General features: G+C 44.5%; 2 non-coding genes across 2 annotated transcripts; both read left to right on the top strand.

Annotated features, from left to right (window-relative positions):
- Positions 1–6041: 6041 nt before the first annotated feature.
- LOC126877632 (small subunit ribosomal RNA) lies at positions 6042–7964 on the top strand. The gene has a single exon (XR_007695201.1). It is a non-coding gene; the product is annotated as a small subunit ribosomal RNA (ribosomal RNA).
- Positions 7965–11323: 3359 nt separating this feature from the next.
- On the top strand, positions 11324–11478 carry LOC126877624 (5.8S ribosomal RNA). The gene has a single exon (XR_007695194.1). It is a non-coding gene; the product is annotated as a 5.8S ribosomal RNA (ribosomal RNA).
- Positions 11479–12500: the final 1022 nt, after the last annotated feature.

The following is a 12500-nucleotide window of genomic DNA, read 5'->3' as shown; positions in this document are numbered from 1 at the left end:
CGAAAACGAGGAAAATAATCGCGACAAATGCTCGCTCGCTGCGCTCGCTCGGACGAATATAGCCCAACCCAAAACCGATCCCAAGCGTTCGAACGAAGATTTCGATGAAATCGAAGAACGAACGCTAAAGGGATTGGTTTTGGGTTGGGCTACTTTTTTTTTCGAGCGAGCGGAGCGAGCGAGCAACGCGTAAGAGCGTATCGTTGCGTCGCAGGGACTTTGAAATATTCGCCACTGTTCGAACGTTCGAGTCGAAATAACTCGAGAAAAAGCGTTATAACGCATCGAAATTATCAGTGAAATCGTTACGTATCGACGAAATCTAGTCGAAAGTAGCGATTTCACTTTATTTTTTTAAAAAATTTCATCCTCCGGACCAACGTGACCGGGACGTTGGAACTTAGAATTTTTTCGCACCGCTACGAAAGTACCGAAAGTTCAACTCGAAATAACTCGCCAAAAAGCGTTATAACGTATCGAAATTTTGCGTGAAATCGTTACGTTTCGACGAAATCTAGTCGAAAGTAGCGATTTCACTTTATTTTTTTAAAAAATTTCATCCTCCGGACCAACGTGACCGGGACGTTGGAACTTAGAATTTTTTCGCACCGTTACGAAAGTACCGAAAGTTCAACTCGAAATAACTCGCCAAAAAGCGTTATAACGTATCGAAATTTTGCGTGAAATCGTTACGTTTCGACGAAATCTAGTCGAAAGTAGCGATTTCACTTTATTTTTTTAAAAAATTTCATCCTCCGGACCAACGTGACCGGGACGTTGGAACTTAGAATTTTTTCGCACCGTTACGAAAGTACCGAAAGTTCAACTCGAAATAACTCGCTAAAAAGCGTTATAACGTATCGAAATTTTGCGTGAAATCGTTACGTATCGACGAAATCTAGTCGAAAGTAGCGATTTCACTTTATTTTTTTAAAAAATTTCATCCTCCGGACCAACGTGACCGGGACGTTGGAACTTAGAATTTTTTCGCACCGTTACGAAAGTACCGAAAGTTCAACTCGAAATAACTCGCTAAAAAGCGTTATAACGTATCGAAATTTTGCGTGAAATCGTTACGTATCGACGAAATCTAGTCGAAAGTAGCGATTTCACTTTATTTTTTTAAAAAATTTCATCCTCCGGACCAACGTGACCGGGACGTTGGAACTTAGAATTTTTTCGCACCGTTACGAAAGTACCGAAAGTTCAACTCGAAATAACTCGCCAAAAAGCGTTATAACGTATCGAAATTTTGCGTGAAATCGTTACGTTTCGACGAAATCTAGTCGAAAGTAGCGATTTCACTTTATTTTTTTAAAAAATTTCATCCTCCGGACCAACGTGACCGGGACGTTGGAACTTAGAATTTTTTCGCACCGTTACGAAAGTACCGAAAGTTCAACTCGAAATAACTCGCCAAAAAGCGTTATAACGTATCGAAATTTTGCGTGAAATCGTTACGTTTCGACGAAATCTAGTCGAAAGTAGCGATTTCACTTTATTTTTTTAAAAAATTTCATCCTCCGGACCAACGTGACCGGGACGTTGGAACTTAGAATTTTTTCGCCCCGTTACGAAAGTACCGAATGTTCAACTCGAAATAACTCGCCAAAAAGCGTTATAACGTATCGAAATTTTGTGTGAAATCGTTACGTATCGACGAAATCTAGTCGAACGTAACGATTTCACTTTATTTTTTTAAAAAATTTCATCCTCCGGACCAACGTGACCGGGACGTTGGAACTTAGAATTTTTTCGCACCGCTACGAAAAGGCCGAAAGATCCCCTCCAAATAACTCGTTAAAAAGTGTTAGAAGGTACGAATATTTTTCAAGAAATCGTTATAACTCGATAAAATACGTCGGGATTAAGCGTTTATATCGTCGGCAGACGGATATAAAAACGTTTGGACCGACACGACCGGTCGTTGGAACATAGAAAAATTCCGAGCCGGTACGTTGGGACTTAGAAAAATTCCGAGGGCGAAAAAGTTTTTTCGAGTTTATTCGTTAAAAAGCGTTACAAGGTATGAATTTTTTTGCATAAATCGACGTAACTCGACGAAATACGTCGGGATTAATGGTTTATTTCCGTCCGAGAACGATTTTTAAAAACGGACCTATGCGGCCGGTCGTTCGTACTTAGAAAATTTTCGGACCGAACACTCTTTTTCGATTAATTCGTTAAAAAGCGTTATAACGTACGAATATTTTTCAAGAAATCGTTATAACTCGATAAAATACGTCGGGATTAAGCGTTTATATCGTCGGCAGACGGATATAAAAACGTTTGGACCGACACGACCGGTCGTTGGAACATAGAAAAATTCCGAGCCGGTACGTTGGGACTTAGAAAAATTCCGAGGGCGAAAAAGTTTTTTCGAGTTTATTCGTTAAAAAGCGTTACAAGGTATGAATTTTTTTGCATAAATCGACGTAACTCGACGAAATACGTCGGGATTAATGGTTTATTTCCGTCCGAGAACGATTTTTAAAAACGGACCTATGCGGCCGGTCGTTCGTACTTAGAAAATTTTCGGACCGAACACTCTTTTTCGATTAATTCGTTAAAAAGCGTTATAACGTACGAATATTTTTCAAGAAATCGTTATAACTCGATAAAATACGTCGGGATTAAGCGTTTATATCGTCGGCAGACGGATATAAAAACGTTTGGACCGACACGACCGGTCGTTGGAACATAGAAAAATTCCGAGCCGGTACGTTGGGACTTAGAAAAATTCCGAGGGCGAAAAAGTTTTTTCGAGTTTATTCGTTAAAAAGCGTTACAAGGTATGAATTTTTTTGCATAAATCGACGTAACTCGACGAAATACGTCGGGATTAATGGTTTATTTCCGTCCGAGAACGATTTTTAAAAACGGACCTATGCGGCCGGTCGTTCGTACTTAGAAAATTTTCGGACCGAACACTCTTTTTCGATTAATTCGTTAAAAAGCGTTATAACGTACGAATATTTTTCAAGAAATCGTTATAACTCGATAAAATACGTCGGGATTAAGCGTTTATATCGTCGGCAGACGGATATAAAAACGTTTGGACCGACACGACCGGTCGTTGGAACATAGAAAAATTCCGAGCCGGTACGTTGGGACTTAGAAAAATTCCGAGGGCGAAAAAGTTTTTTCGAGTTTATTCGTTAAAAAGCGTTACAAGGTATGAATTTTTTTGCATAAATCGACGTAACTCGACGAAATACGTCGGGATTAATGGTTTATTTCCGTCCGAGAACGATTTTTAAAAACGGACCTATGCGGCCGGTCGTTCGTACTTAGAAAATTTTCGGACCGAACACTCTTTTTCGATTAATTCGTTAAAAAGCGTTATAACGTACGAATATTTTTCAAGAAATCGTTATAACTCGATAAAATACGTCGGGATTAAGCGTTTATATCGTCGGCAGACGGATATAAAAACGTTTGGACCGACACGACCGGTCGTTGGAACATAGAAAAATTCCGAGCCGGTACGTTGGGACTTAGAAAAATTCCGAGCGCGAAAAAGTTTTTTCGAGTTTATTCGTTAAAAAGCGTTACAAGGTATGAATTTTTTTGCATAAATCGACGTAACTCGACGAAATACGTCGGGATTAATGGTTTATTTCCGTCCGAGAACGATTTTTAAAAACGGACCTATGCGGCCGGTCGTTCGTACTTAGAAAATTTTCGGACCGAACACTCTTTTTCGATTAATTCGTTAAAAAGCGTTATAACGTACGAATATTTTTCAAGAAATCGTTATAACTCGATAAAATACGTCGGGATTAAGCGTTTATATCGTCGGCAGACGGATATAAAAACGTTTGGACCGACACGACCGGTCGTTGGAACATAGAAAAATTCCGAGCCGGTACGTTGGGACTTGGAAAAATTCCGAGGGCGAAAAAGTTTTTTCGAGTTTATTCGTTAAAAAGCGTTACAAGGTATGAATTTTTTTGCATAAATCGACGTAACTCGACGAAATACGTCGGGATTAATGGTTTATTTCCGTCCGAGAACGATTTTTAAAAACGGACCTATGCGGCCGGTCGTTCGTACTTAGAAAATTTTCGGACCGAACACTCTTTTTCGATTAATTCGTTAAAAAGCGTTATAACGTACGAATATTTTTCAAGAAATCGTTATAACTCGATAAAATACGTCGGGATTAAGCGTTTATATCGTCGGCAGACGGATATAAAAACGTTTGGACCGACACGACCGGTCGTTGGAACATAGAAAAATTCCGAGCCGGTACGTTGGGACTTAGAAAAATTCCGAGGGCGAAAAAGTTTTTTCGAGTTTATTCGTTAAAAAGCGTTACAAGGTATGAATTTTTTTGCATAAATCGACGTAACTCGACGAAATACGTCGGGATTAATGGTTTATTTCCGTCCGAGAACGATTTTTAAAAACGGACCTATGCGGCCGGTCGTTCGTACTTAGAAAATTTTCGGACCGAACACTCTTTTTCGATTAATTCGTTAAAAAGCGTTATAACGTACGAATATTTTTCAAGAAATCGTTATAACTCGATAAAATACGTCGGGATTAAGCGTTTATATCGTCGGCAGACGGATATAAAAACGTTTGGACCGACACGACCGGTCGTTGGAACATAGAAAAATTCCGAGCCGGTACGTTGGGACTTAGAAAAATTCCGAGGGCGAAAAAGTTTTTTCGAGTTTATTCGTTTAAAAGCGTTACAAGGTATGAATTTTTTTACGGGAATCGTTCTATCTCTATTAAATACGTCGGGATTAAACATTTTTATCGATTTTTTCAAAAAATTAGCGTTCGTCGAACTGACACGACTGGGATATTTTTCTAATTTTTTCGTTAATTAACGTTACAAGGTATATATTTTTTTGCATATTTCTACTTATTTTAACGTATTGTAATTGATTATAAACTTATTTTTTGTCCGTATTCGATAAAAGAGTATGTTTACTGATGCAATTTTTCGGTGAAAAAAAAAATTAATTTTTTGGTAAAAATGCATTTCTATTATGTTAATAAAACGTCTGGTAATGTATTTCGATGGTTGGATATTGGCTTTGTATAGTAGTGATCGAGCGTTCGCGAGACTAAGTTCCAGCGTCCCTTCCGAACGGTACGTTGCTACGGAGGTTTTGCACCGTAAGCGCGCGGCCGCTAGCCCGGCCGGCGCCGGCCTTCCGGCTGGCGCTTTCGTATCTATAAGAGAGACGTCGAGCCGGACGGTTCGGTCGGAACAGCGTTGAGCGCGTGGCTATTCTACGGCCTCGGTTGAGAATTCAGTCACCGCTCCTCGAGTCTTAGTGTATTTTACGCTATTTCTCGACTGTTCCTCCGTTCTCGTTCTGGTTTTTTCTCTACACTGCTGCGCCGCGGGTCGCTGTCCTGGACGTAATGACCAAATATCGTGGCAAGGTTCCCCTGAGTCGGGAAGCTGGTGACCTGTGTGTACGTATTCTAACAAAAATTGTTAGATGCGTGTGTGCTTGTACTAACTGAGCATCGATTCATTCAAAAGAGTATAACCGTCTGCTTTCTATAAAAACTTCTGCTTTCGCAGAAGTATCCGATGAGGCGGTAGGAGCGTACTATCTTTGCGTAGTATGTCTTCTGCCGAAAATGTTCTACCGATTGAAAGAATATTCTTACGGTATGTCCAGCGCGACGCACTGGGATACGCGCTTGTTCGTTCAGCGTGAGGTGCGTATACGTGCTTTACCGCTAAGATATTCTAATAAGTCTTTTTACACGAAGACAGCATTATGGAAATGTTCCTTTAGAAGTACGATTCTAAACATTTTATATAAGACTATGAGAGAGAGAGAGAGAGAGAAGAGAGGAGGTGGAGTTGAGAATTACAAAGTGGCTGCGAGCGGCGTTCGAAGATTATTACTGAACTATGGGTGTATCTCGAACGTCGCTAGGAGATATATTTTATAGATATATCTATCTTAAGAACGAAAAGTCTCGTCGTACGGTGCTTACGTCCCACCTACGACACGAAGAGAACTTAAACGAAATTTATAAGAATTGTTATACGAATAAGATCCCTGGTTGATCCTGCCAGTAGTCATATGCTTGTCTCAAAGATTAAGCCATGCATGTCTCAGTACATGCCGCATTAAGGTGAAACCGCGAATGGCTCATTAAATCAGTTATGGTTTCTTAGATCATACCTACATTTACTTGGATAACTGTGGTAATTCTAGAGCTAATACATGCAAACAGATTCCGACCAGAGATGGTAGGAATGCTTTTATTAGATCAAAACCAATCGGTGGCGGATGGCTCGTCTGTCCGTCCATCGTTTGTTTTGGTGACTCTGAATAACTTTGTGCTGATCGCATGGTCATCTAGCACCGGCGACGCATCTTTCAAATGTCTGCCTTATCAACTGTCGATGGTAGGTTCTGCGCCTACCATGGTTGTAACGGGTAACGGGGAATCAGGGTTCGATTCCGGAGAGGGAGCCTGAGAAACAGCTACCACATCCAAGGAAGGCAGCAGGCGCGCAAATTACCCACTCCCGGCACGGGGAGGTAGTGACGAAAAATAACGATACGGGACTCATCCGAGGCCCCGTAATCGGAATGAGTACACTTTAAATCCTTTAACGAGGACCAATTGGAGGGCAAGTCTGGTGCCAGCAGCCGCGGTAATTCCAGCTCCAATAGCGTATATTAAAGTTGTTGCGGTTAAAAAGCTCGTAGTTGAATCTGTGTGTCACAGTGTCGGTTCACCGCTCGCGGTGTTTAACTGGCATTATGTGGTACGTCCTATCGGTGGGCTTAGCTCCTCGCGGGCGGTCCAACTAATATCCCATCGCGGTGCTCTTCACTGAGTGTCGAGGTGGGCCGATACGTTTACTTTGAACAAATTAGAGTGCTTAAAGCAGGCTACCTTCGCCTGAATACTGTGTGCATGGAATAATGGAATAGGACCTCGGTTCTATTTTGTTGGTTTTCGGAGCCCCGAGGTAATGATTAATAGGGACAGATGGGGGCATTCGTATTGCGACGTTAGAGGTGAAATTCTTGGATCGTCGCAAGACGGACAGAAGCGAAAGCATTTGCCAAAAATGTTTTCATTAATCAAGAACGAAAGTTAGAGGTTCGAAGGCGATCAGATACCGCCCTAGTTCTAACCATAAACGATGCCAGCCAGCGATCCGCCGAAGTTCCTCCGATGACTCGGCGGGCAGCTTCCGGGAAACCAAAGCTTTTGGGTTCCGGGGGAAGTATGGTTGCAAAGCTGAAACTTAAAGGAATTGACGGAAGGGCACCACCAGGAGTGGAGCCTGCGGCTTAATTTGACTCAACACGGGAAACCTCACCAGGCCCGGACACCGGAAGGATTGACAGATTGATAGCTCTTTCTTGATTCGGTGGGTGGTGGTGCATGGCCGTTCTTAGTTGGTGGAGCGATTTGTCTGGTTAATTCCGATAACGAACGAGACTCTAGCCTGCTAAATAGACGTAACTTATGGTATCTCGAAGGCCCCCGGCTTCGGTCGGTGGGTTTTTACTACCAACGTACAAACAAATCTTCTTAGAGGAACAGGCGGCTTCTAGCCGCACGAGATTGAGCAATAACAGGTCTGTGATGCCCTTAGATGTTCTGGGCCGCACGCGCGCTACACTGAAGGAATCAGCGTGTTTTCCCTGGCCGAAAGGCCCGGGTAACCCGCTGAACCTCCTTCGTGCTAGGGATTGGGGCTTGCAATTATTCCCCATGAACGAGGAATTCCCAGTAAGCGCGAGTCATAAGCTCGCGTTGATTACGTCCCTGCCCTTTGTACACACCGCCCGTCGCTACTACCGATTGAATGATTTAGTGAGGTCTTCGGACTGGTGCGCGGCCAATGTGATAAGCATTGCCGATGTTACCGGGAAGATGACCAAACTTGATCATTTAGAGGAAGTAAAAGTCGTAACAAGGTTTCCGTAGGTGAACCTGCGGAAGGATCATTAACGATACGATACCAAAAGAATTTGACTTGAACACATATAAAAACTATGAAATATATATCACAATGGTCGGTAAGGAGCCGTACTCCTCCTGTATCGACGAAAGTATATACGACGTATTAACAAGCTATATACTTTAACAAACGAAAACGCCAGGGAGCTTGGCAACCTCCGTTGGCACGAATAGAAATATTCTTAAGGAGGAGACGACCCTCCAGCTACGGAATTATACGAAGAGAAGGTGGCACTCTCTCTCGATCATCGGGATGAAGAGATATATATATACAAGTATAAAAACGAAATGCGAATGAAACTTATTCGAGGCGCCTGCGTGAGGTCGTAAACAGAAAGACCCGCCGTCTCCGAATAAAACATATAACATATAATATATATATATATATATGAAATTCTAATAAAAGGGAACTCTAGCTTCGAAAGAGCCAACAAAAGTTAAGGCTCGATATCAAACGAAAAAATTACGATGGAAACCAGGTGTAAAGAGAAATGCAGTCGTGGCGCCTGCGAGAGGCCGTACACAGAAAGACCCGCCGTCACGATCTCGTATTTCGTATTTGCATCGTGGAAACCGTACAAACGAAATATAAAAGTCCATGCAAACTAATAAGAAAATCTCTAAAGTGCCTCGTGTCGGAGTGATCATGCTCGCCTATTCTCTTCTATGTTTCGTGGTCTGTGTTGCGTTTGTTCTCCTCCTAGCAACGGGACATATCGAAGACTCCTCTTTGGGATCGAACGAAGCGTCTAGAACGAGTCGACGAGAGCGAAAGAACTTGTAGCGAGTCGCGCAGAGCGAAAGGATACCGATATACATCTTCGAAGGTTCTCTTCGAAGATCCATGGATACCTTCTGCGTCGACTTCTCTCGTCTCTTTCATCGAAACTCTCGTCGTTCTCGAAACGTGCTTCCTACCCAAAGGGCGTGTGCTCTTCGTATGTCGTTTCGTTCGAAATAACGAAACCACGTGTAACATACTCGTGGATCGGGTAACCTAGAACGAAGACGCATCGCGTGGATGTTGGCCCGCTATGCGACGATGACCGATGATGATGATGATGATGATGATGATATGATGATGATGTCGATGTCGACGACGACGACGATGAAGACGATGTGTAGCAACGATTCGTAACTAGTCTAGCCGAAGTTCGTTCAGAGGGGAACGCCGCCGGCTTCGAAGCCTCGATGTCGTGAGTCGGACACCCGTGCCGTCGCTAGAGTTTTTCAAACTCTGCTTCTGGATATTGGGACGAAAGACCGCTCGAGGACGACGACAGCCGTGCGTGCGTATCCCATCGAATTTTTTTTACACCACCTGAACGAGACTAAAGTTTCGTCTAGTTGATCGTCTACCGTCGCATAATGTATATTATATACCGTTCAGAGGGGACCGGCTGTCTATCCTCGTTGTCGTGAGTCGGACACCCGTGCCGTCGCTAGAGTTTTTCAAACTCTGCTTCTGGATATCGGGACGAAAGACCGCGCGAGGACGACGGATGCGAGTCCCATCGAATTTTTGACTTACACACTACCTGAACGAGACTTAAAGTTTCATATTATATACCGTTCAGAGGGGACCGGCTGTCTATCCTCGTTGTCGTGAGTCGGACACCCGTGCCGTCGCTAGAGTTTTTCAAACTCTGCTTCTGGATATCGGGACGAAAGACCGCGCGAGGACGACGGATGCGAGTCCCATCGAATTTTTGACTTACACACTACCTGAACGAGACTTAAAGTTTCATATAATATACCGTTCAGAGGGGACCGGCTGTCTTTCCTCGTTGTCGTGAGTCGGACACCCGTGCCGTCGCTAGAGTTTTTCAAACTCTGCTTCTGGATATCGGGACGAAAGACCGCGCGAGGACGACGGATGCGAGTCCCATCGAATTTTTTATTTAAACACTACCTGAACGAGACTTAAAGTTTCATATAATATACCGTTCAGAGGGGACCGGCTGTCTTTCCTCGTTGTCGTGAGTCGGACACCCGTGCCGTCGCTAGAGTTTTTCAAACTCTGCTTCTGGATATCGGGACGAAAGACCGCGCGAGGACGACGGATGCGAGTCCCATCGAATTTTTTATTTAAACACTACCTGAACGAGACTTAAAGTTTCATATAATATACCGTTCAGAGGGGACCGGCTGTCTTTCCTCGTTGTCGTGAGTCGGAGACCCGTGCCGTCGCTAGAGTTTTTCAAACTCTGCTTCTGGATATCGGGACGAAAGACCGCGCGAGGACGACGGATGCGAGTCCCATCGAATTTTTGATTTACACACTACCTGAACGAGACTTAAAGTTTCATCCAGTTTGTCGTCTATCATCTCATATATAATATACCGTTCAGAGGGGACCGGCTGTCTATCCTCGTTGTCGTGAGTCGGACACCCGTGCCGTCGCTAGAGTTTTTCAAACTCTGCTTCTGGATGTTGGGACGAAAGACCGCGCGAGGACGATGGATGCGAGTCCCATCGAATTTTTGATTTACAAGACACACACTACCTGAACGAGACTAAAGTTTCATCGAGTTTATCGTCGCATAACCCGTTCGGAGGGGACCGGCTGTCTATCCTCGTTGTCGTGAGTCGGACACCCGTGCCGTCGCTAGAGTTTTTCAAACTCTGCTTCTGGATATCGGGACGAAAGACCGCGCGAGGACGATGGCTGCGAGTCCCATCGAATTTTTGTTTTTTTTTTTTTTAAAAAAAAAAACACCACCCGAACGGAGATGTGTTCTATCTTTCGTCGATTTTTCATGCTTTCAGTCGGTCGCGTGGTCGCCATCCGTTCGGAGGGGATCGCCGGCTTCGAAACCTCGATGTCGTGAGTCGGACACCCGTGCCGTCGCTAGAGTTTTTCAAACTCTGCTTCTGGATATTGGGACGAAAGACCGCTCGAGGCGGACGGCCGCGCGAATCCCATCGAATCTTTACTATCACCCGAACGATGGAGAGATGCACGCGCGCTGTTTCTTGAATAATTGGACGAGAGAGTAGAATCAAACACATATATAACATGGGCTAGCCACCGTGCTTACTCGTTCGCGAGATCGTGTGCTGTACAGAGGATTCAGAATCGGGTGTATATATCCCCGTCGTTTCCTGACGAACGGAGCTTCGATCTCGATGGTTGTTATATATCATAATGTACTTTACGCCCGGCCGGCGAACGCGCGTATCTTCGCGCGTTCGTCGTTTTCTTTTTTTTTCGAACGTTTTTGTGTCGTCAATCCTATGGCGACTTCTGCGCGTTCGATTCCCGTTGGTCGAACGTGACGGAACTCGGCTTCGCTAGAACCGAGAAGAGTACATTTGAGTATTGAACTGTTGTAAATTTATAAAAGATTACCCTGAACGGTGGATCACTTGGCTCGTGGGTCGATGAAGAACGCAGCTAATTGCGCGTCAACGTGTGAACTGCAGGACACATGAACATCGACATTTCGAACGCACATTGCGGTCCACGGATACAATTCCTGGACCACGCCTGGCTGAGGGTTGCTCACGTAAACCTAAGACTGCTTGCGTTGCGTATCGTTACTCTCCGTATCTGTCTCTCTCTGTCCCTTCTTGCCTTAACAACCCGCCGTCGTTCTTCTTTATATAAGAGAACGTTTCAGAGTCGGACGAAGGTACAAGAACGAGGATACGAATAAGAGCGGACGGAGAGAACATACGCGACGTACGAGCGATTGTTGGACGCTCGTCGGCGTTCGTCGCGGTCGTGCAGAGACCGTGCAAGTCGTACGCATGCTCGATATATAATCTATCGTGTTCACGGGAGACTACGAAACTCTACCTCTGTCTCTCTCTGTCCCTTCTTGCCTTGACAACCCGCCGTCGTTCTTCTTAAAAATTATAAGAGAACGTTTCAGAGTCGGACGAAGGTATACGAAGGGATACGAATAAGAGCGGAGAGAACCGGTCACGGACCTGCGTGAGTGCTCGCGGCGTCGTGAGTCGTCCTTACGAGGGCGACCGCCCGCTTATGCACCGCTTCGTGTATCGGTTATCGAACGTATATACTCGTAGTGTTCTCCTCGTGACCGATTTTTTTTTCATATCAGGCGATATATGCTACGTTTGCCGGTGTTCGACGCACGAAGGTCCGCGCCCCCGACGTCGTCTTAAAAGAATATTATATTTGGCGAGACTGAGAGAGAAAGCAAATATGGGAACTCGGTCGAGAGAGGAGAGAAGAGAGAACCAAAAAAAAAACCTAAACTCGATGGCGTGCGAAACTTTGCCATAATCTACCGTCTTTTCTTAAGACTCTCGTACAGCCCCAGGGATCGAATGCCCACTCCGTCTCTTCGCGAAAGCGACTGACAACAACGAGGACCGTCGCATCGATGGGTCGTCGTTGCGTTTTACACGCTCTGTGCTTTTTTACAAGCCCCGAAAGTATCAGCCGTAGATCCGGGAACGCACACGCGAGATTTCTTCGAGCGCTCTGACGACTTAGGGAGGTATGATCCCCAGCGTCGCGCGGAGATCGGAGAGTACACGTACTCGTATCGGGA

This window comes from Bombus huntii, unplaced genomic scaffold, assembly GCF_024542735.1.
Source record: "Bombus huntii isolate Logan2020A unplaced genomic scaffold, iyBomHunt1.1 ctg00000199.1, whole genome shotgun sequence".
Taxonomy (NCBI): domain Eukaryota; kingdom Metazoa; phylum Arthropoda; class Insecta; order Hymenoptera; family Apidae; genus Bombus; species Bombus huntii.
Note: the sequence above shows the minus strand (reverse complement) of the source record. Positions and strands in the feature narration are given on the sequence as shown.